Genomic DNA, 25141 nt, shown 5'->3' on the forward strand with positions numbered 1-25141 from the left:
AAGAAGACTGTACTTAATGTCAAGAGAAAAAGATTACTACAGAGCTAAATCACATTACAAATTTTATTGTAAAATTCCAAACAAAGTAATCAGAACCTCAAAAAGCACTTATTTTCGAGAAAAAAATAGATGCGTTTAATAACATGATCAAAAAGTGACACAGGAAAAACTAATCAGGCAAATGAGGAAATTACGTTAAATGTAAATAATGAGTTAATTAGAGATACCTCCAAAATTGCAGACACTTTCAATAACTTTTTCCTTTCAGTAGCACACAACTAAAGTCCGCATAGTTCCTCAGAAAACAGTATAAAATATTTAAGAAATGCATTTTGTCAGAAGTTTGACAAAATTCAACTATATCCTACATCACCAAAAGAGATTTCTAATAGCTCTCTTAAAAACAAATCTTTCAGTGGTTATGATGAAATCAGCACTACCATAATTAAATGTGGCTCCTCAAAACTTTGGGACATGCTGAGTTACTTATGTAATGAATCCCTCCACATTGGTACTTTTCCAGATAGGTTTAAATATGCTGTTGTCAAACCATTACACAAAAATGGAGACAAATCATCAGTGGAAAACTTCTGTCCCATTTCATTATTCACAATATTTTCAAAAGTGTTTGAAAGGGTAATGTACAATAGACTTTATATACATGCATTACAGAAAAATCTTCTCGTTCACAATCAGTTTGGATTTTAGAAAGGATCGTCAACTGATCAAGCTGTATTCACTTTTACAGATGATATATTAGAATCAATAAATCAAAAGTTATTACCACTTCGAATATTCTGTAATCTGCCTAAAGCTTTTGATTGTATTAAGCATGATATCTATTATGGGATAATGGGAGTAGCAGGCTCATGGTTCTCATCCTATCTTTTTAACAGGGAACAGTATTTGTCTGTATGAGGCTTACCACATAACAGTAGTCATTCAAAATATGAAACCATCAGACATGGTATGTGTCAGAGCTCTATTTTAGGTCTCTTGTTGTTCCTATTATATTAATGACCTTCCATATGCAGTGTCACAAAATGAAAATTTTGTCTTATTTGCAGGTGATACAAGTATTGGTATCAAATACAGTACCCGTGATTTCACTGAGCAATCAGGTAATGAAATATTTGTAGGTATCAATGGTTGGTTCACATCTAATGGATTGTCACTGCCTTTGGACAAGACTAAGTACATACAGTTTAGTACCTCACAAAGAATACCTGACCCTATAAGTATAATGTATTCAAACAATGAAATTAAATCTGTAGACAGTGTCAAATTTTTAGGGCTACAAATTGACCACCACCTAAATTGGTAATCTCACACTCTAGTCTTAATGAAACGCCTTAGTTCAGCTACATTTGCAGTACGCATGATAGCAGAAATAGGTAAATAAAAGTGAAGAAATTAGCTTATTCGGCCTTCTTCCTTTCACTAATGAGTTATGGAATCATCTTTTGGGGAAGCTCCTCTCACAGAGAAAACATTTTCAAAATTCAGAAACGCGTCAGAATTGCATCTGGTCTCAGTCCTAGTTCATCACGCAGAGACCTCTTTAAGAAACTTGGTATTCTAACTACTACTTCTCAGTACAGATACTCATTGATGTCCTTTGTCTTTTCCAACATGTCTCTTTTTACACAAAATAGTGCAAAACATGATTATAACACCAGAACCAAAAACAATCTGTATAAGGACTATAAAAGCTTAACATCAGCACAAAAAGGAGTCAAATACGTGGCTACTCACATATTTAATAACTTACCAGAACATATAAAAGGTCTTGTAAGTGATAAAGATCGGTTTCAGAGTGAACTAAAGAACTTCCTGTTGGCCAACTCCTCCTACTCCATCGATGAATATCTTCACAAGGGTTATAGCTCATAACTATGTAAGTCTGTCTGCTTTTGAATTGTACAATATCCATGTATCTGAATAAAAAAGAAAAACTTTGACTCTTTCCACATCCCAGAGACTCCTCTCCAAGGGATCCATGGAAAACGATAAATATAATGTAATGTAAAAAATCCGCTCTCCCTGTCTGTGATGAACAAAAATGAGGCCATCGTTTTGAAACAAACGGAACCTGGATTCGTCCGAAAACACCATCTAATGCCATTCCTGTCCCCGGTGACGACGTTCCTTATACCATTGCCGTCTAGTATGTTTCTGCAGATCCGTAGGGGGTAAGTGGAGAAGAGGACGGCGCACACATAACACATGTCAGAATTAACCGGGTCGGACTGTCACACCTGATAGTGTACGATGTGTTCCACTGTTTCACTGTTCCACTGCTGCGCCAGATCCGAGAAGCAGGCAGATCTGTCCTGTAATCCCATTCGGATGAGGTGTCGATCTTCTCGTTGGAGGGAGGGAGGGGGGGGGGAGATGAAGTCTGATTTGTGCGACCTTACCCAGTTCGCCCTGTTTAACGGCCTTCCGTGAACCATTCTCCACACACCAGTTGCATTGCCGAAACACTTCGTCCCACACGAGTTGCAGTTTCCCGAGTGGATGCATCACATTCTCTCATGCCAATAATGCGCCTTCTTTCGGCATTAGTGATCTGACGATACGGTTCACGGAAACGTCTGCCAGGCGTCCTGTACATGTGCTCAAGTCACATTACTTTCGATTTATAGCGACAATGAGAGCCACAGTCACATTTTACCGGTAGGCGTATTGCGCCGCCATATCGATGCTGACCTTGAACCCGAGGGCCAACATGGTTCAAATGCTAATCGTTTCTGCAGAACTTAGGAGGATACTTAAAAAGGCTACTTGAACCTAATGAATCTCTAGCAGAAATTAATAATTCTGTGTAATCAATGACTGATAAGTGCAAGAAATTGATAAATGCAGGAACAAGGAGTGAGGGCAGACCACTTCTGAACTCATCATTAGTGTTACGCTAAAAGGCAGATTTTTGCAAGGCAACTCTCCATGCTTTCCTGTCTTCTCCCATCCTCTTCAGATCCCCGTGATTTCTGCTTCCCTTTACTGCGTTTATTATCTTTTATCTCCTCCTTCCTGCAGTCTAGTCTTAATGAATGTCCTATCTAGTTCACCTTCCTTCCTCTTATAACCTGCAGCAGTCAGGTGAAGAGGCTGAAAATTACGTCTGTGTTTACTGCTTATAACGGTACTACCAATAAAAAAGAAATCAGAAGTGGGTCCACGGCCTTAGATGTAAAATGTGAGCCGTTGTGATTGTGCCACAGGAAACACATTATTCTGTGTGTGCTTAAGTTGCAACTGAGGCAGTGATGATGAACAGGCGTTTAATTAACAATGAAACTTCTATGTAGACTCTATTATGTTAACAGGTGGAAGTTCGCCAAAAAATCTGCTCACTACGAGTAAAATTTTAGTGTTTAGCGAAGTAAGTGATGGTGCATTAACACGTGAGAGTAGCTCACAGCTCTCGCTCTCGATAGTTACTATCAGAACAGTTTACGGGGCAGGGTTGTAACACTTATATCGATTAGTGGGAGGTTTATATTATATAACCGTGTATATGTAATTACGAAGTGTGCATATATATATATATATATATATATATATATATATATATATATATATATATAGATATGGACAAAGAAAAACAATTTATTAAAATAATGAAATTTTATAATATGTGTATGGTTCAAATGGTTCAAATGGCTCTGAGCACTATGGGACTTAACTGCTGTGGTCATCAGTCCCCTAGAACTTAGAACTACTTAAACCTAACTAACCTAAGGACTTCACACACATCCATACCCGAGGCAGGATTCGAACCTGCGACAGTAGCAGTCCCGCGGTTCCTGACTGCGCGCCTAGAACCACTAGACCACCGCGAATATGTGTATGTTTAGAAGAAAAACCTTGTATATTGGAATCTGGTTCATGCTTAAGGCGTTTATGTTTGTAACATGTAAAAGGCGTAGGGAAGTCCCTCCGCAACGGAAGTGGCTCAGCGCGATGTAAAAGGTGGCTTTGGCGGTCGAACTGGGCGGATGCTTGGTGGGAACGATGCTTAGCCAGAGGTTAGCCGTTGCACGGTACACATAAACTGTGCCAAGGGAGACAATTGGAAGCCGATTTGCAATGAATTTTGCCTCGGATGTGGATTCTGCTATTACATGGTACTGTAGGGAAAACGGAACACATGAAAAATCCGCCGCCCAGAAGAAATTGTATAGAGTATTCAAACATTAAGAGCCGTGAGTACAGTCAGCCGCCACTGCTCCACCAACTTCATGCATACTGATATGTATCAGAGCATGGAGCAGTTAATTTGTGTGAGTGATTTTAATAATAATCCAAGTGCTATAAACCTGTGTTTAGAACCCTAACTTTTATCCTTATCGTGAACCTATGCAGGATCCCCTTCTAGGTGTTCAGAAAACCGAGTATCCTGTTTTAAATGAACTAGTGATTTATTTATGCTGGTCAAATGTGCAAGGATTAGCAAGAGTTGAAGTTAGTTAGAACGTTGCTAAAATAATTTCAGTTTATTGCAAAGTATCGTTTTGCAAAAATTCAGTGCCAGACTGTGTAAATGTTACTGTCCAAAACACCTTCTTCACAGGTGATAAAAAGAAGGCAAATAAGTTATACTCATTTGAAACTTAATTTAGTTTTCATTACTATCATCAATGAATTTTTTAAGTTAATTGAGCATCAGTGTTGAATAATTTGCCTTGAAAAGAGTAAAACCATAAACTATTACAAGTGAAGCTAAGAATTAAATATGGTTGAATAGAATTTTGCTACTGAAATAATCATAGAGCTGGACTAGTGATACAATATCAGTTTATGGGTCCCCACCATATTCTTCTCATATTAGAAAAATAATTGAAATATTATTGCTACTACGGAAATATGATACATTTTGATAAATGGGAGTATGAACAGCGTAATTTTGATGTCACTTATTTTTGTTTGTGATGTTTATATGTCAGTTAAGTCAGAACCTCCTCCTGACCAATTTTAGTTCTGCACTGCCTGCAGTAACATCTCAGTGCTGCGTCACGTAATGATCGTGATTGTAGCTGCTATTATTATGAGTTTGGTACAATTTTGCTTCCTATGATTACTGGTTTGTGCATTATTGGTAACTACTGCTACCCACAGCTCAGAGTGCCCTGTGTCCGTTTGTATCCTGCGTGCTATTCAAAGGTAATACTAATGAAAGTATCTTCAATAACTGATATTCAATTTTCTTAAACTTATATTTCCCATTTAATGTGCCTAACTGGGCTGAAGTCCGTTCATTTTTCATTAGTATATGAATTTTACTAATTTCATTACACCAAAATTAAAGTCTGCTTAGTTTTTCTATTAGTTGCACTCTATTCAAAATTATAGTTCGATACCTTCATCCATTAAACACAAATGCGGAAAACTCAAAATCCTCCTACAGGGTAACATTAGCTTATGTCACGGCAGGCTAGTGCTATAGGGTGAAATTCACCTGGTTTCACTCGCGAAGAGAAACTCTCCGTGGAAACACTCGCTAGTCCACTGCAGACAGTTTATACGCACGCGGTCAGTTCTGAGTGCGATTATAAGTTTACTAGATGTATTTAACATGAGAAAGGGCAGTCGCAGCAGTGTTATTAATTCTGTGCTTAATTTAAAAAAAATTCAATGGGTCAAGTCATGAATACAAAGGAGGACTAATTTAGGCGCGTGCCACGCTTTAGCACACGAACTGGAACTCTAAGACGCCTAGCAAATTAGGAATTTTTACCGATAATCAAGTGTTGAATTTGAATTGTTAGTAGAATTAGGGGTGGGGGGGGCATAATTAAAAAAAAAAAAAAAAGACCCTGCAATGAGAGAAAGAATATCGGTTCGTGAGCGTCTGATAATTGCCTTACGATTTTTTGCAACAGGTAAATATTTGAAATTTATAAATTTTTCTTACAATACATACATCTTCCCACTATTTTCCGCAACAAGTAAATATTTGAAATGCGTCAGTGTATTTATTTTGCAAAGCTTTAACTGAAATGCATTAATTTATATTATAAAAGTATAACATGTGTTATTACATGTTAGTCTTATGGCAGTCTACTGCATCTCTTCCGCTTACCTGTATGTAAAATAAGCGGAAACGGCGCCTTCAATTTTCTGCGTTCTCAGAGAGACGTATCTGAAGGTAGCTATTGATTTTCCAAGTATTTTTGAAGTTAGTTTTTTTTGGCACAAAGATTACAAATAATCGTAAATATATCACAAAGTAAATACAACAGAAAACAAATTTTAAAAATGCCAAATCGTAGTAAACGAAATACAGCGTAGTCAAACGACTCGACAAATTCTTTGGCTGATGGACGACTGTTTGCATTCAGAGCTCCGGCAAAGTGGGTTGGGTTGACGGCGGTAGCGTTGGAGCTGCTGGCAGATAAACAATACATGAAATTTGCATCTTCTTCTTTAACTGCACTCAATATTGATTTCCTTATTTCCGTTTTCAGTCTCCTCCTAACATATTCCAATCTGAGAGACGGAGTTCACAAGCAACGTACTCTCCAAATTCGTCGTGTTCTTCAGTGGTTTTAGCGATTATTTCTAGTACTGCTTTTATAGCACTGCCGTTGTCTTCCATTTATACTTTTTGTTTTGTTTGCGAGTGACTTTCGGTTTATTTAGTCAATCTGAGTTGCTGCATGGCCTTCTCCATTATCGTTGGCAATCCGTTCACCTCATCAACACAATTGGAAGATGTCGGTGTCTGAGAATTTGATATACAATATTAGTGCATTTTAAAGAACAGTAATGTTTATTACCATGCTTAAAATATTTATTTACTTATTTATATTCATTATTCATAATGTTTTTATTTGTTTGATTTGTTTCAGTTTCTTCAAACCAAAGATGAGTGGTTTTACACAGGAGTATGTTTTGAGAAAAGATGGAATTTCTCTCATTGAATCGGCGCCATCGATGGACAGTATGTTGTTATTCAAGCCTCTCATAACAGCGGGAGTACATTTTGTGACTATAAGGGGACATATAGTTTCGTTTTATTAGGAGTCGTAGATGCAAACTATAGGTTTACCTGCATAGATGTCGGTTGTAATGGGCGAATCTCAGATGGAGACGTGGTTTTCCAACTGTAGTTTGTACAACCAGCTATAACAAAAAGAATTACCTCTGCCATTACCGCTGCCCCTACCAGGGAGCAACGCCAATTTCTTACTGCATTGTTATTGATGACGCATTTCCTATCAAATCATGTATTTTCGTGACCAACCAGCGCCCAATAAAACATTTCAATTTCGTCTATCAAGGGCACATCGAACTATTGAAAACACTTTTGGGAACTTAGAACACCCACGCTTTTAAAAACGGAAGCCACAACTGACGTACTGGCGTTATGTGCGCTTCCAAATTTTTAGTGGGCCAAAATGAGCAACGCTACTTACGCAATGGAATGATAGATGTAGAAGATTTATGTACACGCACTGTAATACCTTGGCAGTGGCGTATTGAAGAAGTAAACAACACTTTATTTTCTATAGCAGGTGGCCGGAGAGACAAAGTTTTTGCCTCCCAAAAGAAAATGAGGAATAAAAAAACTAAACTAAACTACGCCCGAACAGACCATGAAGGCCCAACGGAACCGATCAGCCGCTGTGTCATCCTCAGCTCAGAGGCGTCACTGGATGCGGATATGGAGGGGCATGTGGTCAGCACACCGCTCTCCCGGACGTATGTCAGTTTACGAGACCGGAGCCGCTACTTCTCAGTGAAGTAGCTCCTCAGTTTGCTCCACAAGGGCTGAGTGCACCCCGCTTGCCAGCAGCTCTAGGAAGACTGGATGGTCACCCACCCAAGTTCTAGCTCAGCCCGACAGCGCTTAACTTCGGTGATCTGACGGGAACCGGTGTCACCACTGTGGCAAGGCCGTTGGCCTAAGCCAGGAATGAATTTTTAAATTATTTCATTCCCAGTCAAGGGTAATTGGCTAGGCAGTAAGCTCATATCACGATGTAATGCGTCAGTTCACATTGAACGGTTAAATGAACAGTTCTAATAAAAAGCTGACGAAAAACGTGCCAGAGTTGATTGTGTACCAGCGGCGTTTAGAGAAGGCACAATAAAACTTAATGCAAAAAAATTGGGTAATTTTTTGACATCTTCCGTTCCGCTTCCGCTCTTTTTATTTTTCATTTTGTAAGCTACTGAGAAACCCGTAATTACAATGAAAACATGGTTATTAAGGATTTATAATATATTTAGGTACCGACGAATTGATAATTTTCTGTTGTTCATAAACAATGTAAAATTGTTTGTGAAATAAACTTACCTGATTTCATAAATTGTTTAATTTCGTATTAATCGAAGTCTGTCGCAAATTTTTCCATCTCTAGATTCTTATTAACTGTATTTTTAAAATCTGGGTTCTGGGTTTCCCAGAGGATTGGATTTAATTCGAATGCTTCAGTGAGTTTGCACAACCTCGTGGGTCCACTGTTTATCGGACTGGGCCATACTCTACTTTCAGCAGATTCAAACTTTCTTGAAGTGACGAGAATATTCACCTAGAGCGTGGGAAAAACGTTTACACCAGTGAGAATAATGCAACACTACATCTCTCTGAGAGTTCTCGCTCTACTTTCGGCGAGAATTCTCAGAAGCTTTTGAACTTGCGAGTTTTGCTATTGACAGTGTACTTACCATTGGTTCAAATGGCTCTGAGCACTATGGGACTCAACTGGTTCAACTGGCTCTGAGCACTATGGGACTTAACATCTATGGTCATCAGTCCCCTAGAACTTAGAACTACTTAAACCTAACTAACCTAAGGACAGCACACAACACCCAGCCATCACGAGGCAGAGAAAATCCCTGACCCCGCCGGGAATCGAACCCGGGAACCCGGGCGTGGGAAGCGAGAACGCTACCGCACGACCACTAGATGCGGGCCGGGACTCAACTGCTGTGGTCATTAGTCCCCTAGAACTTAGAACTACTTAAACCTAACTAACCTAAGGACATCACACACACCCATGCCCGAGGCAGGATTCGAACCTGCGACCGTAGCAGCAGCGCGGCTCCGGACTGGAGTGCCTAGAACCGCAAGGCCACCGCGGCCGGCGTACTTACCATTACTGAGAGTAAAATTTCTCACGTGTAAGCGCACCTTAAGACTGTAATTTACTGACAATAAAACGCATTTTGAAAATTTTTGTAGTATGGTTTGTTTACTCATTATTGTGTTCTGTGGCTGGCGTGTACTGCCCCCATAAGTGCGTAAAAATGTCTCATAACAGAGGCGAGTTCAAACACTCGACTTGAATCTATATAAAATTATTTCGCACTCTTAAACGTTATGTTGCGCTAGTTGTATATATGCCAGTTTATACGTTAATAACTACGTTATAAGCTTAAACAATTCCAAACAAGATACAAGAAAATTTTTAAAAAATGGAAAAGAAATGTTTGTAAATGTATCCCAGTCTTCCCTACTAGTCGCACTGCTTCCTGTTATGACTTTTTTAAAACATGCACAATGTTTCGGGAATCCGTATGATGTGTAGGAAATGACTTACCTGCAAATAAACATTGTTCACAATGAATATATACCGAACAGATTGACTGTAAGCACACTCTCACAGTACCTAAATTGTTTAGGGCTCGTCTCATAGTTATCTGACAACAGAGTCACATTAATTTGCCCAACATTTTACATATTCATTACTCTGTGTTTCGTTTTTCTACACATAAAGAACCACTTACTAGCACTATAACTATAATTAGATCTTCGTCGAACTTACTCATGGGCAGAAACAATTCAGCACAATTATGTTACTAATAAACAAACGTGTTGGAAGAACTGAGCATTATAGCAGAGGTTGAAAATACCGCTTCAGTTGTAAATTCCTTTATTTTCACACGACCAGTTTCGGACTGTTATAAGCCGATCCTCGGGTGTCGTACTGGAAATAGCAAAAGACGGGAGATAATTTTCACACGCCGCAACACACATTTAAAACTTGTTTGCCACTCATGTAAAAGGAAACTTTCATTGCGCTTTACGGTTTATATAATAATTTTTTATCGCACCTTCCACTCAGTTTTACCACAGTTCTGGACCGACCTGTTCAGTACGCTCCTTTACTACGCATAATGCACATTTAACTTAAATCGTGTATTTTTATGTAATTTTTTTTGTTATTCTTCATTTTAAATGTAAACCACTAAATTGAAATTGTGAACAGCCGAGCTAGTGGTTCCGCGTTCTTCTCTCCGTCAACAAATGGCAGCACTTTTGCCACTGGTTTACCAATTTCCCTCCTCGTTCGCATCCGCTACTCCCTGTTCTGCGCTCGTAGGCAGCACTCCGCGCCCTGTACACGCGGTGCTCGGGGACCACAGCACAGCGTAAGTGTCGTGATATCGTTTGTGTATATTCCCTTCCTAGGCAGTTGTCCGTAGTACTATCTGGTGCCACTTGCGCATTGACATAGGTTTCACAGCATCTAGCCCGACCGGCGGTTTCGAAATGCTTTTTAAAAGTTTTTAAAACCTTTTAGAAAAGAAAAAAAAATTGTTTTTGGTTTTTATGGGTGTTGCGGCGTGTGAAAATTATCTCCCGTCTTTTTCTATTTCCAGTACCACACCTAAGGATGGACTTAAAACAGACCCAAACCGGTCGTGTGAAAATAAAGTAATTTACATCTGAAGCGGTATTTTCAACCTCTGCTATGCTACCAATAAAAAAATGTGTGAAAACCGGGCAGATACCTGTACTATTAATGTTTTGGTCTTAGCGCAAATCGCTTCCTTAGCGGAGTTCTCTACCGCACGCCTGTGCAGTGGCGTTCGACTCTGAGATAAGAGCGCTCGAATCCCTGTGGTGGAAAATTTTCACTGCCAGTTTTTGGCCTGGGAAGGGGAGGAGAGGTGGTGCCAGAAAGTTCCTGATCACTCGCCTTTCTTCAACTTATCTTCTAAGATAAGCCGTTTGGATATTTCCCAAGGTCGGCTTCTACCATATTTTTCGTTTCACCTGTAAATACTTCGTGTCAGTATTTTGCAATATGATTTATTAAAATGATGATTCGTCAACATTCACACCTACCAGAAACTACCTTCTTTGGAAGTGGGACTACTACGTTCGCTTTGAAGTCGAAGAGCAACGCGCCTTTCTCATTTATCTTGCACTGAACTAGATAGGTTGAGGGGGAAAAAGATCTGGGGAACTGGATGCAGGTAACGAGCAATGGGCGAAAGAGGAACAGCTCTCCCACTTCACCTACATTTGAGCTAGCAGTAACGAATGAATTTGACGTGTTACGTAAAGTAGAAGGGAAACAGCCTCATTCAGCTGCAGGGCACAGTAAGTTACAGCAGACTTATAGCAATGAAACTCAGTGTAGGTCGGTACCAAAAGAGAGTGGGAAGAAAAGAGTCTTGCTGCTACTATGTTGTAGTCATAAAGGGGGGGGGGGGGATTCCAGATGTTGCAGGAGAAGTTAGGAACAGTGTACAAGGTCACGAGCATTGTAAAGTCTCACTGCGATGAGAGAGGATATAGGGAGCTGGTGTAAAAGTTACGGCAAAGAGGATCAGGTTGTTATAGTAGTTGGAGCACGGAACAGCCCGGCTAAGAACTGTAAATACAGCGTTGTGTGTGAGGTGAATGAAATAGTGCAGCTACAGAGACACAAATGTGAGTTCTGTGGAGGTCCTGCAGTGCCATGAGCAGTCCTTGCTTAACACTTATGTGAGCCACGTGAACACTGAGTTGAGCAGGCTGCTGCTGACTGAAACGATATCTCATATGAGTGCAGTGCCTGTTGCTGCACTTATCAGCTCGGGATGTACTAGTCATGGCTTACACCTCAATAGGAGAGGGAAAGGTAGGTTGGCTGAGCTTCTTGCTGGTAATATACGGGGGCCACACATAGCACGATCCCATTGGTTACTGGAGTCACAGAAGCATATTTTTTTAGGTTAGAATCAAGATTCAGGCACCCTATTTTGGAAGAAGTCAAAATAATAGAAGAGTCCTACAGATTCCTTAAGAATGTACAGAAAAGTAAGTTTAGCTTATTTCATCAAAATATTAAAAGATTAAGTAATAAGGTACAAGAGCTTTTGGTCTGTTTTGATAGTTTAGAGACAAATCCTTTTCCTCTCTGAGCACCACGTAACATTTAAATTTCATGATCAGGCAATCGTTCACACAGAGCCTAGTAAAAAAACCGTCATTTGACAATCGGAGAGACTGCCGAACGGACGACATATAATTAAGCATATCTGGAGTAGAGCAACAACTGAAAGATTTGAAAACAAGTCAATCACCAGGTCCAGATGGAATTCCAGATCGATTTTACAAAGACTACTCAACATGATTGGCCCCTTATCGTGAATTTTTCGCCCAGCACAAAGTCCCAAGCGACTGGAAAAAAGTGCAGGTGATTCCAGTATATAAGAAAGATAAAAAGAACGGACTCGCAAAATTACAGACAACTATCCCTAATTTCTATTTGCTGCAGAGTCCTTGAACATATTCTCAGTCCAAATGTAATAAGCTTTCTTGAGACTAAGAAGCTTATGTCCAAAATCAGTATTGATTTAGAAAGCATCCCTCGTGCGCAACTCAACTTGCCCTTTCCTCGTATGATATACTGAAAACTATGGATGAGAGGCAACAGGCAGATTCCAAATTTCTAGATTTCCGAAAAGCATTTGACACGGTGCCCCATTGCAGGCTGTTAACAGAGGTACAAGCATATGGAATAAGTTCACAGATATGAGAATGGCCTCAACGGCGGCTGTTCAGCAGCGACAAGGGTATCGTCAGGAATTCCATAGGGAAATGTGACAGAACCGCTGTTGTTCTCTGTATACATAAGTGATTTGGCGGACGAGGTAGGCAGCAATCCACTGTTGCTTGCTGATGATGCCGTGGTGTACGGTAAGGTGTCGAAGTTGAGTGACTCTAGGAAGGTACAAGACTTACAAGGGGAAGACCTCAGACACGACCAACCGATTCGGCTCAAATTTGGCAGGTCGCTTGTGTACAGCCTAAAATGAAGGACTAAGATATTTTGGATCAACACCCCCGCAATTTTGAGAAAATCTCCCCTAAAGGTTATGACGAGCAATCTACATCTACATCTACATCTACATCTATACTCCGCGAGCCACCTTATGGTGTGTGGCGGAGGGTACTTATTGTACCACTATCTGATCCCCCCTTCCCTGTTCCATTCACGAATTGTGCGTGGGAAGAACGACTGCTTGTAAGTCTCCGTATTTGCTCTAATTTCTCGGATCTTTTCGTTGTGATCATTACGCGAGATATATGTGGGCGGTAGTAATATGTTGCCCATCTGTTCCCGGAATGTGCTCTCTCGTAATTTCGATAATAAACCTCTCCGTATTGCGTAACGCCTTTCTTGAAGTGTCCGCCACTGGAGCTTGTTCAGCATCTCCGTAACGCTCTCGCGCTGACTAAATGTCCCCATGACGAATCGCGCTGCTTTTCGCTGGATCATGTCTATCTCTTCTATTAATCCAACCTGGTAAGGGTCCCATACTGATGAGCAATACTCAAGAATCGGACGAACAAGCGTTTTGTAAGCTACTTCTTTCGTCGATGAGTCACATTTTCTTAGAATTCTTCCTATGAATCTCAACCTGGCGCCTGCTTTTCCCACTATTTGTTTTATGTGATCATTCCACTTCAGATCGCTCCGGATAGTAACTCCTAAGTATTTTACGGTCGTTACCGCTTCCAATGATTTACCACCTATGGCATAATCGTACTGGAATGGATTTCTGCCCCTATGTATGCGCATTATATTACATTTATCTACGTTTAGGGAAAGCTGCCAGCTGTCGCACCATGCATTAATCCTCTGCAGGTCCTCCTGGAGTACGTACGAGTCTTCTGATGTTGCTACTTTCTTGTAGACAACCGTGTCATCTGCAAATAGCCTCACGGAGCTACCGATGTTGTCAACTAAGTCATTTATGTATATTGTAAACAATAAAGGTCCTATCACGCTTCCCTGCGGTACTCCCGAAATTACCTCTACATCTGCAGATTTTGAACCGTTAAGAATGACATGTTGTGTTCTTTCTTCTAGGAAATCCTGAATCCAATCACAAACCTGGTCCGATATTCCGTAAGCTCGTATTTTTTTCACTAAACGTAAGTGCGGAACCGTATCAAATGCCTTCCTGAAGTCCAGGAATACGGCATCAATCTGCTCGCCAGTGTCTACGGCACTGTGAATTTCTTGGGCAAATAGGGCGAGCTGAGTTTCACATGATCTCTGTTTGCGGAATCCATGTTGGTTATGATGAAGGAGATTTGTATTATCTAAGAACGTCATAATACGAGAACACAAAACATGTTCCATTATTCTACAACAGATTGACGTAAGCGAAATAGGCCTATAATTATTCGCATCTGATTTATGACCCTTCTTGAAAATGGGAACGACCTGCGCTTTCTTCCAGTCGCTAGGTACTTTACGTTCTTCCAGCGATCTACGATAAATTGCTGATAGAAAGGGGGCAAGTTCTTTAGCATAATCACTGTAGAATCTTAAGGGTATCTCGTCTGGTCCGGATGCTTTTCCGCTACTAAGTGATAGCAGTTGGTTTTCAATTCCGATATCGTTTATTTCAATATTTTCCATTTTGGCGTCCGTGCGACGGCTGAAGTCAGGGACCGTGTTACGATTTTCCGCAGTGAAACAGTTTCGGAACACTGAATTCAGTATTTCTGCCTTTCTTCGGTCGTCCTCTGTTTCGGTGCCATCGTGGTCAACGAGTGACTGAATAGGGGATTTAGATCCGCTTACCGATTTTACATATGACCAAAACTTTTTAGGGTTCTTGTTTAGATTGTTTGCCAATGTTTTATGTTCGAATTCGTTGAATGCTTCTCTCATTGCTCTCTTTACGCTCTTTTTCGCTTCGTTCAGCTTTTCCTTATCAGCTATGATTCGACTACTCTTAAACCTATGATGAAGCTTTCTTTGTTTCCGTAGTACCTTTCGTACATGATTGTTATACCACGGTGGATCTTTCCCCTCGCTTTGGACCTTAGTCGGTACGAACTTATCTAAGGCGTACTGGACGATGTTTCTGAATTTTTTCCATTTTTGTTCCACATCCTCTTCCTCAGAAATGAACGTTTGATGGTGGTCACTCAGATATTCTGCGATTTGTGCCCTATCACTCTTGTTAAGCAAATATATTTTCCTTCCTTTCTTGGCATTTCTTATTACACTTGTAGTCATTGATGCAACCACTGACTTATGATCACTGATACCCTCTTCTACATTCACGGAGTCGAAAAGTTCCGGTCTATTTGTTGCTATGAGGTCTAAAACGTTAGCTTCACGAGTTGGTTCTCTAACTATCTGCTCGAAGTAATTCTCGGACAAGGCAGTCAGGATAATGTCACAAGAGTCTCTGTCCCTGGCTCCAGTTCTGATTGTGTGACTATCCCATTCTATACCTGGTAGATTGAAGTCTCCCCCTATTACAATAGTATGATCACGAAACTTCTTCACGACGTTCTGCAGGTTCTCTCTGAGGCGCTCAACTACTACGGTTGCTGATGCAGGTGGTCTATAGAAGCATCCGACTATCATATCTGACCCACCTTTGATACTTAACTTAACCCAGATTATTTCACATTCGCATTCGCTAATAATTTCACTGGATATTATTGAATTCTTTACTGCTATAAATACTCCTCCACCATTGGCGTTTATCCTATCCTTGCGGTATATATTCCATTCTGTGTCTAGGATTTCGTTACTGTTCACTTCCGGTTTTAACCAACTTTCCGTTCCTAATACTATATGCGCACTATTTCCTTCAATAAGAGATACTAATTCAGGAACCTTGCCCTGGATACTCCTGCAGTTTACCAATATTACGTTGACTTTTCCTGTTTTTGATCTCTGAGGACGGACGTTCTTTATCAACGATGATAATGTCCTCTCTGGTAAGCCGTTAGGTATTTTATCGTTTCGCCCAAGGGGGGGTCCCTCTAACCTAAAAAACCCCCGTGTGCACGCCACACGTACTCTGCTACCCTAGTAGCTGCTTCCGGTGTGTAGTGCACGCCTGACCTGTCTAGGGGGGCCCTACAGTTCTCCACCCAATAACGGAGGTCGATGAATTTGCAACCATTATAGTCGCAGAGTCGTCTGAGCCTCTGGTTTAGACCCTCCACACGGCTCCAAACCAGAGGACCGCGATCGACTCTGGGCACTATGCTGCAAATATTAAGCTCAGCTTGCACTCCGCGTGCGATGCTGGTTGTCTTCACCAAATCAGCCAGCCGCCGGAAGGAACCAAGGATGGCCTCAGAACCCAAGCGGCAGGCGTCATTCGTTCCGACATGTGCTACTATCTGCAGCCGGTCACACCCAGTGCGTTCAATAGCTGCCGGAAGGGCCTCCTCCACATTACGGACGAGACCCCCCGGCAAGCACACCGAGTGCACACTGGCATTCTTCCCCGACCTACCCGCTATTTTCCTAAGGGGCTCCATAACCCGCCTAACGTTGGAGCTCCCTATAACTAATAGGCCCGCCCTCTGTGACTGTCGGGACCTTGCCGGAGAATCGGCCACTGGCCCAACAGGCGAGGCATCCTGTGGTGGCTCGGAAACGATGTCATCACCACTAGGAAGCACCCCGTACCTGTTGGAAAGGGGTAAGGCAGCTGCCACGCGGCCAGATCCCACCTTCGCCTTTCGGCCAGGCACGCGCGAGCCCACCACTGTCCGCCATTCACCCTGGAGTGATGGCTGACCGGTAAGATGCTCACTGCCGGAAGACGCAGCGACATCAGGGGTTCCATGCGATTCCAAGGCCACCGAAGTAGGCATAGGTCTCACCACAGTTGCCCCAACGCCACTACGAGCCGACGCCTGCGCCTCGAGCTCGATGAGCCTAACAGACAAAGCCTCCACCTGCCCCCGAAGAGTGGCCAATTCTCCTTGCGTCCGCTCACAACAACCACAGTCCCTACACATGACTATGTTTACCCTACAAGCGAACGGTGTACTCGCCTTATTAGCAGCAGGAAATCGAAGTGCTCTCTCACTGACGGTCTAACCGACACTGAGCTGTTCTAACCAAACAAACAAAAGCCTGTACGATACGAGGGTCGATAGCAACGGCGATACTGTACACTACACTGTTATTAAAATAAACGGTTGTGTCTAGTAGGCACTCAAACACGCAAGAAATTACAAAAATAAAATAGTAACTACCCAGATAACTGAAAATAAGTTGTACCTGTTTGAAGCTCGCAAAAATGTGTAACAAGCGAACGGTGTACTCGCCTTATTAGCAGCAGGAAATCGAAGTGCTCTCTCACTGACGGTCTAACCGACACTGAGCTGCTCTAACCAAACAAACAAAAGCCTGTACGATACGAGGGTCGATAGCAACGGCGATACTGTACACTACACTGTTATTAAAATAAACGGTTGTGTCTAGTAGGCACTCAAACACGCAAGAAATTACAAAAATAAAATAGTAACTACCCAGATAACTGAAAATAAGTTGTACCTGTTTGAAGCTCGCAAAAATGTGTAACAAGCGAACGGTGTACTCGCCTTATTAGCAGCAGGAAATCGAAGTGCTCTCTCACTGACGGTCTAACCGACACAAAATTGAAGGGATCGATAGATAATTGTAAATAGAGCATTTTCCATCAACAGGTATGGAGCCCGCAAACGGAAACTTTTCCAGAAATCGAGGAAAGAAACTTTTACAACTGCCGCTTCTGTATCGACATGGTAAACGTTTTTCGCCGACAGTGCCGATAGCGCAGCGGCCAAGGTAACTGGTTGGCAATCAGAAAACCCGGGTTGGAATCTCGAAGAAACTTAGCGGATGTTATTCTTTTCGTTTGTATTTTTCCATATCTCAATTGGTAGTGATAGGAGGCTTAATAAGGTAAGTAAATCAGTAAGGAATGATAATAACAAGGTAGGCAAACTAATTTACCAAACGCCGCAAGTTAGTAAAGTATTAAGCCTTGTCACATGAAAACAACTTCGAGTAAGAGTGCTGCGAATTTCTCACGAGGGATCACTGATAGCCAACCGCTCGACGCTTGTTTACAGCGAGGCACGGGACGGAATGCACGGGACAGAATGCACGCGGGGAGAGTTATGTTGTCCCGGCTGCCTCTTCGTCATATCATAGTTGTGCACCTGGAAGAGTGAAGTTGTCCAGCACGAGCCTAATAGTAGTCAATCGGAAAGAATTGTTTTCCGTCATTAGGCTGCCGCGAACCTCGTGAATACATGTACCATGATTTTTCCATCGCTAATGCGCCGAATGAAATACGTTTTCCGAATTAATACAGTGTTCTTTCGTAAGTAACATATGACGAGTACTGTAGGCAGTGTGTAGTAATAAACTCGTCTGTTTATGCCGTAGTAACTAGTAATTGTTTGTTGTGTCATATCTTTCAGGTGCATAATCTGAATAATGGAGGATGTACACCCTTCGACTAGCGCTCTAATATACAGGGTGTTACAAAAAGGTACGGCCAAACTTTCAGGAAACACTCTCACACACAAAGAAAGATGATATGTTATGTGGACACGTGTCCGGAAACGCTTACTTTCCATGTTAGAGCTCATTTTATTACTTCTCTTCAAATCACATTAATCATGGAATGGAAACACACAGAAACAGAACGTGACTTCAAACACTTTGTTACAGGAAATGTTCAAAATGTCCTCCATTAGCGAGGATACATCTATCCACCCTCCGTCGCATGGAATCCCTGATGCGCTGATGCAGCCCTGGAGAATGGCGTATTGTATCACAGCCGTCCACAATACGAGCACGAAGAGTCTCTACATTTGGTACCGGGGTTGCGTAGACAAGAGCTTTAAAATGCCCCAATAAATGAAAGTCAAGAGGGTCGAGGTCAGGAGAGCGTGGAGACCATGGAATTGCTCCGCCTCTACCAATCCATCAGTCACCGAATCTGTTGTTGAGAAGCGTACGAACACTTCGACTGAAATGTGCATGAGCTCCATCGTGCATGAACCACATCTTGTGTCGTACTTGTAAAGGCACATGCTCTAGCAGCACGGGTAGAGTATCCCGTATGAAATCATGATAACGTGCTCCATTGAGCGTAGGTGGGAGAAACTAAAATGAGCTCTAACATGGAAATTAAGCGTTTCCGAACAGATGTCCACATAACATCTTTTCTTTATTTGTGTATGAGGAATGTTTCCTGAAAGTTTGGCCGTACCTTTTTACAACACCTTGTATAGTTGGGAGCCTGTCACAGACGATGGCAAGCGGGAAGTTACCGACACTGTGTTTTGGTTTCCAAAAGTGTTGCAAGACAGATGCATTATCAACGCACTACCGGAAGCAGGCAGTTCTGTTTCTCGGCGTTTGAGAAATTTATTTGCCTACCTTAATATTATCACTCCGTATTGATTTACTTACCTTATTAACCCTCCTATCCCTATCAATTGAGATATGGAAAAATACAAACGAACAGAAGAACATCCGCTAGGTTTCTTCGAGATTCAAACCCGGGTTCTCCGAATCCCAGACAGTTTACCTTGGCCGTTGCGCTATTTTTTTTATTGTTCTCGTTTTGTTCGATTCATTTGTTCGGTGCGAATGTCCCATGACACCCGTTCAAGTTCAGTGTTGAGCCGTTAACTCAGTTTTTTATTAGAGAGGGCAGCTAACCCTCTGACCGAACACGCTGAGCTACCGTGCCGGCGACTTTTGGTGCTGTCGGCGAAAAGCGTTTACCATGTGGATACAGAAGCGGCAATTGTAAAAGTTTCTTACCTCGATTTCTGGAAAAGTATGCGTTTTCGGACCCCATACCTGATGATGAAAAATGCTCTACTTACAATTATCTATCGCGCCCTTCAATTTTGAGTCGATTGCTCGTCATAACCTTTAGGGGCGATTTTCTCAAAAACGCGGGGGTATCGACGCAGAATATTTTAGATTCCTTCGTTTTAGGTTTTACACAAGCGACCTGCCAAATTTGAGCCGAATCGGTTGGCCGTGCCTTGTTAGACAAAATTTCCAGTTGGTATGATGAACGGCAGCTGGCCCTAAATGTGGAAAAATGTAAACTAATCCGGATGGGTAGAAAGGACAAACCTGTGATGTTCGTATACAGTGTTACTAGTGTCCTACTTGACACAATCAAATCGTTTAAATATCTGGACGTAACGCTGCAAAACGATATGACGTGGAGCGAGAATGTGAAAACTGTGGTAGAAAGGAAAGTGGTCGGCTATAGTTTATTGGGTGAATTTTAGAAAAGAGTGGTTCACCTGTAAAGGAGACTGCATATAGAACGCTGGTGCGACCTATTCTTGAGTACCTTTCAAGCGTCTGGGATCCGTACCAGGTCGGGTTGAAGGAAGACATCGACGCAGTTTAGAGGCGGGCTGCTACATTTGTTACCGGTAGGCTCGAACAATACGCAAGTGTTACAGAGATGCTTCGGGAACTCGAATGGGAATCCCTGGATGAAAGGCGACATTCTTTTCGGTGAAGACTAACTGACGAGTAATTAGGGCTAATATGGAAGCGTACAGACAGTCTTTTCTCCCTCGCTCTATATGCGATTGGAACAGGAGGGGAAATGACAAGTAGTGGCACAGCGTGCCTTCCGCCACGCACCGTATGGTGGCTTGCGGAGTATCGGTGTGGATATAGATAAAAGATTACACTATAGCAGCTTACTCATGCAGAACTAATATGGGAAAAGGAGGACTTGCTACATATATTAACACAGGAATCAGGTTCAAAAACCCTTAGACAAATAGGTATGTAGTGATCAGCACATAGAAGTGTGTTCTTGTGAACTGATACTGAAAACTGTTCACTTTTAATTGTAACTATATATAGATCTCCACTGGGCAACTTTGTACTGTTTATAAGGAATCTTAAGTCCCATAGTGCTCAGAGCCATTTTTATAAGGAACCTGGAGCAAGCAGTTAATAGTCTGTAGTGACGTCAATGTACATATTCGGAAGTATTGTGATCTGGAAATCTTATTTGGATCCTAAAATTTCATATTAGTAACTAACTTCACAACACAGCTGGTTAAAGACAGTATGACCCTAACTGATGTTTTCTTTGGTGAAACTATAAGTTAGAAAAAACTGTTTACCTGGTGATAAATGCTCTCTCTGATCATGATGCAAAATTAGTTATGATAAATAATGTTGTGCCTTATGGTATGATGCTCCTCGGCTGAAATCAGTTAGAATAATTAATGACTCCAGGACAAATTCTTAAGAACAGTTTACAGAAGATGACATGGAATTAAGTTTATATTGAACATAATGCTAACACAGAATTTAGTCTGATCCATGATAAATTCATATTGTTATTTGAAAATAGCTTTCTGCATAAGCTAATCAGAAAGGACGTACTAGTCATGCAAAACAACACAGATCACCAGAGAGACTAAAGTGTCCTGTGAAACAAAGAGGGAAATGTATCGTTTCGCAAGAACAAGTAGGGGTCCTGCAGTAGTTGCAGACTACAAACACTACTCACAATTACTAATAAGGTTTTTATGAAATCAAAGAACATACACATAATGTCAGCGATAAGGTGTTATGACAACAGAATTAAGGCTATATAGAATGCAGTGAAATGGAAGATGGGACAACCAGCCACAGAACACAATAATATCACTATTAAACTGAATGAAAGTGATCTAAATGAAGAGCTAGTCAGAGAAAGCATTTAATAATCATTTCTTAAATACAGTGTAAAGCACAGGGACAATTAATTCAAGAGAAAAATCACAGCAGTATGTCGAAAAAGTAACTCTCATGAAATTCAACCATATGACTGTACACCTAGCTCACCTTCCGAAATTAAGAAAATTGTACATTCTTTCAAAAATAAAGGCTCATCTGCTTTTTATGGCGTTTCTGATGAAATACTAAAGTTTTGATCACATGTAATAAGTCCAGTCTTATCTGAAATCTGAAATGCATCACTAACTCAAGGCATTTTACGAGCGAGACTGACATATGGCGTGGTTAAGCCCCTGTTTAATAAAGATGATAAGAGAGATGTCAATAACTACCGACTTGTTTCACTGCTGGCACAATTTTCTAAAGTGTCTGAGAAGGTGATGTGATCTAGTATCTCACTTTAGCAACAATAATACTCTCAACAGATCACAGTTTGGCTTTCAGAAGGATTGCTCTACTGAGAATGCAGTTTACATGTTCACCTGGCACATTTCACAAGTATTAAACAATAAACCAGCGCCGGCTTATATTTTCTGTGACCTGTCTAAGCATTTGACTGTGTGAATCACAATATTCTCTTAGATAAATGAAGTTTTACGAGATTGATGATATAGCTGAACAATGGATAACGTCATATCTAACCAAAAGACTACAGAAAGTTGTACTTAGTAACTCAACCAATATAGTCCAGGGACACAATTCTGACCAGAGACAAATCATGTATGGGGTTCCCTGAGGCTCAATCTTAGATCCACTATTGTTTCTATTATATGTAAACTATATATCGTCTAATATACAACAAACAGAATTACTTCTTTTGCAGACGACACTGGTATTGTAATTAATCCAAGCATACATTCAGAGACAGAAGAAATGATAAACAAAGTTCTTAAACGTATCATTGGTTTTCTGCGAATTGTCTCAGCCTCAATTTTAAAAAGTTGTAGCATATTCAGTTCTACACATGTAGGGGCACTACAACAATGATAAGTGAAACACATGACGAGGAAATAATAAATAGGGTGGAAACATCAAAATTCTTACACGCCCATATTGGCGAGAATTTAAATTGGAAAAAGCACATTTTGGAACACCTAAAACAACTTATACCAGCCACATTTGCATTTAGAACCGTTGCAAATCTTGGGGAGAGACAATTCAATATGCTGACATATTCTGCATCGTCTCATTCAATAATGTCATATGGAATAATGTTCTGGGTTAATTCATCTTTACGAAAGAAAGTCTTCATAGCGCAAAAACGTACTACGAGAATAGTATGCGGTGCACACCCACGATCATCTTGTAGACATTTCTTAAAGGAGTTGGGCATTCTGACTACTGCTTCACAGAATATTTTTTCTCTCATGAAGTTTGTTGTAAATAATCTAAGTTCAAAAGGGACAATGATGTACATAATTACAACACCAGAAGGGAAAATGACATTCATTGTTCCACATTACGGTTTTCTTTAGCACAAAAATGCACAATGCTGCAACAAAACTTTTCAGTACTTATCCATGGATATTAAGTATCTGACAGACAGCCACATAAAATTTCAAAACAAACTGAGAAAGTTTCTCAGTGACAACTCGTTCACCTCCATAGAAGAATTTCTGTTACTGTAACGTGTAAATGGTGGTGGGTAGGACTTACAACTCACAACATCTGCATTTCTTTTTTTCTTTTTGAAAAAAAAAAAAACCGTAGAAATGTTCAGAATGTAACCGAATGTACAAATTAATTTGCAATGAGAATTAAATTGAGTCGTTCACACAATTACGATTTATCCTGTAAAAGGATCCATGAAACATGATAATAACTAACTTAACTATGTGCATTACTCTGTAACTTTCTATTAAATAGCGGAAATTTTCGTTGAACAACATGATTGTTGGAAAGTGTGACTCCTGTAACGATACTGAGTTTTGTCCAAATCTTTGAACACATATTTTGTGCTTTTATTTGTTCCACCAATCTGAAAAGCTCGCCACATTTGCGTTTTGTTATAATGTAGGTGTTTTCGTAATAGAACACGAAAGAATCTGAAGTAAAAATATCAAACGAATACAATGCTTCGCGTCGTATTACATCAATCATGTTGTTATTGAAATTATCAAGGTTTCCAGTTTTAGTTGCGTAAAAATAATCAGATATAACGTCATAAAACGCAACGCCTCGCATTGAATGGAAGGCCTCGCGGAAGTAAATGGCTTTGCGCACCCTCTAGCGACTACAGCGCAGAAGTACGTCCTCACAGGGGGCAGTTGCTGCGATCGGCGACAGAGTGCAGCACATACCAGACCATTCCACCACACTCCACGGTGTTGGGAGTTTCATACGATCCAATGCTTTTATTGTTTCATGGAGTGCTATGGCAGGAAATAACTAAATCTTTTCGGCTTGTTACACATTGTTCTGCTTTTACGGACTGGTGAAATCAAATTTAGGGATGCACATCGAACGCTTATAATGAGACTGAGAAACATTCACCGTAGAGCTTCACAACTACTGACCCTCCAATCCAGCTGTTATTCTTCACTGTCTTGTCTCCATGAACAAGCGTACCATGCTTTTTCCTTTGTTTATTTAGCCATTAGATGTGTTGCAATTGATACATTTTGTACCATTACATATGCCTTGTCATTATGATTGTACAATGACATTTACATAGCATACTCTACAATTTAACGTGTATCTGCAACACATTACAGAGTAACAGTAGATGAAGTTTCATGGTGTATTGAGTGCTTCTTTGCAATTTATTACCTTTGAATTTACGTACATGTATTTTATATCTTCTTCTTCATGTGCCGTCTCCTCTAAGAAGATTGGCTGTCATCATGGCAATTTCTGATCTTGATTTGGCTGATCTAAGGAGTTCTGACGTTGAACAGTTGTACCAATATTTTAAATTGTCAATCCAGGATGTCCGTCTTCTACCCCTCGTTCTCTTCCCACAAATTTTCCATTCTAGTATTATTTGCAATATTTTGTAATTTACTCCCCTAATAACATGGCCTAAATATTGTAGCTTCCTTACTGTAATAATTTTAATTAATTCTTTTTCCTTTCCCATTCTTCTTAGGACATCTTGATTAGTAATCCTCGACACCCAACTAATTCTAAGTATTCTTCTATATGCCCACATTTCAAAAGCTTCTAAACTGTTCATGTCCTTCTTTTTCAATGTCCACGCTTCCATTCCGTATAATAATTTTGAGAATACATAGCATCTTAGCAACCTCATTTTTGTGTTTAAACAAATGTCTCTCGAACAGAATGCATTTTTCATCTTATTAAAGATACTTCTGGCCTGTCCTATTCTCGATTTAATTTCTTCTGAGCTTTCAATCTCC

At 40.7% G+C, this 25141-nt stretch overlaps 1 pseudogene; it reads right to left on the bottom strand.

Annotated features, from left to right (window-relative positions):
- Positions 1–7795: 7795 nt before the first annotated feature.
- LOC124623292 lies at positions 7796–7913 on the bottom strand (annotated as a pseudogene).
- Positions 7914–25141: the final 17228 nt, after the last annotated feature.

Source organism: Schistocerca americana, chromosome 7 (assembly GCF_021461395.2).
Source record: "Schistocerca americana isolate TAMUIC-IGC-003095 chromosome 7, iqSchAmer2.1, whole genome shotgun sequence".
In the NCBI taxonomy this organism is placed as follows: Eukaryota; Metazoa; Arthropoda; class Insecta; order Orthoptera; family Acrididae; genus Schistocerca; species Schistocerca americana.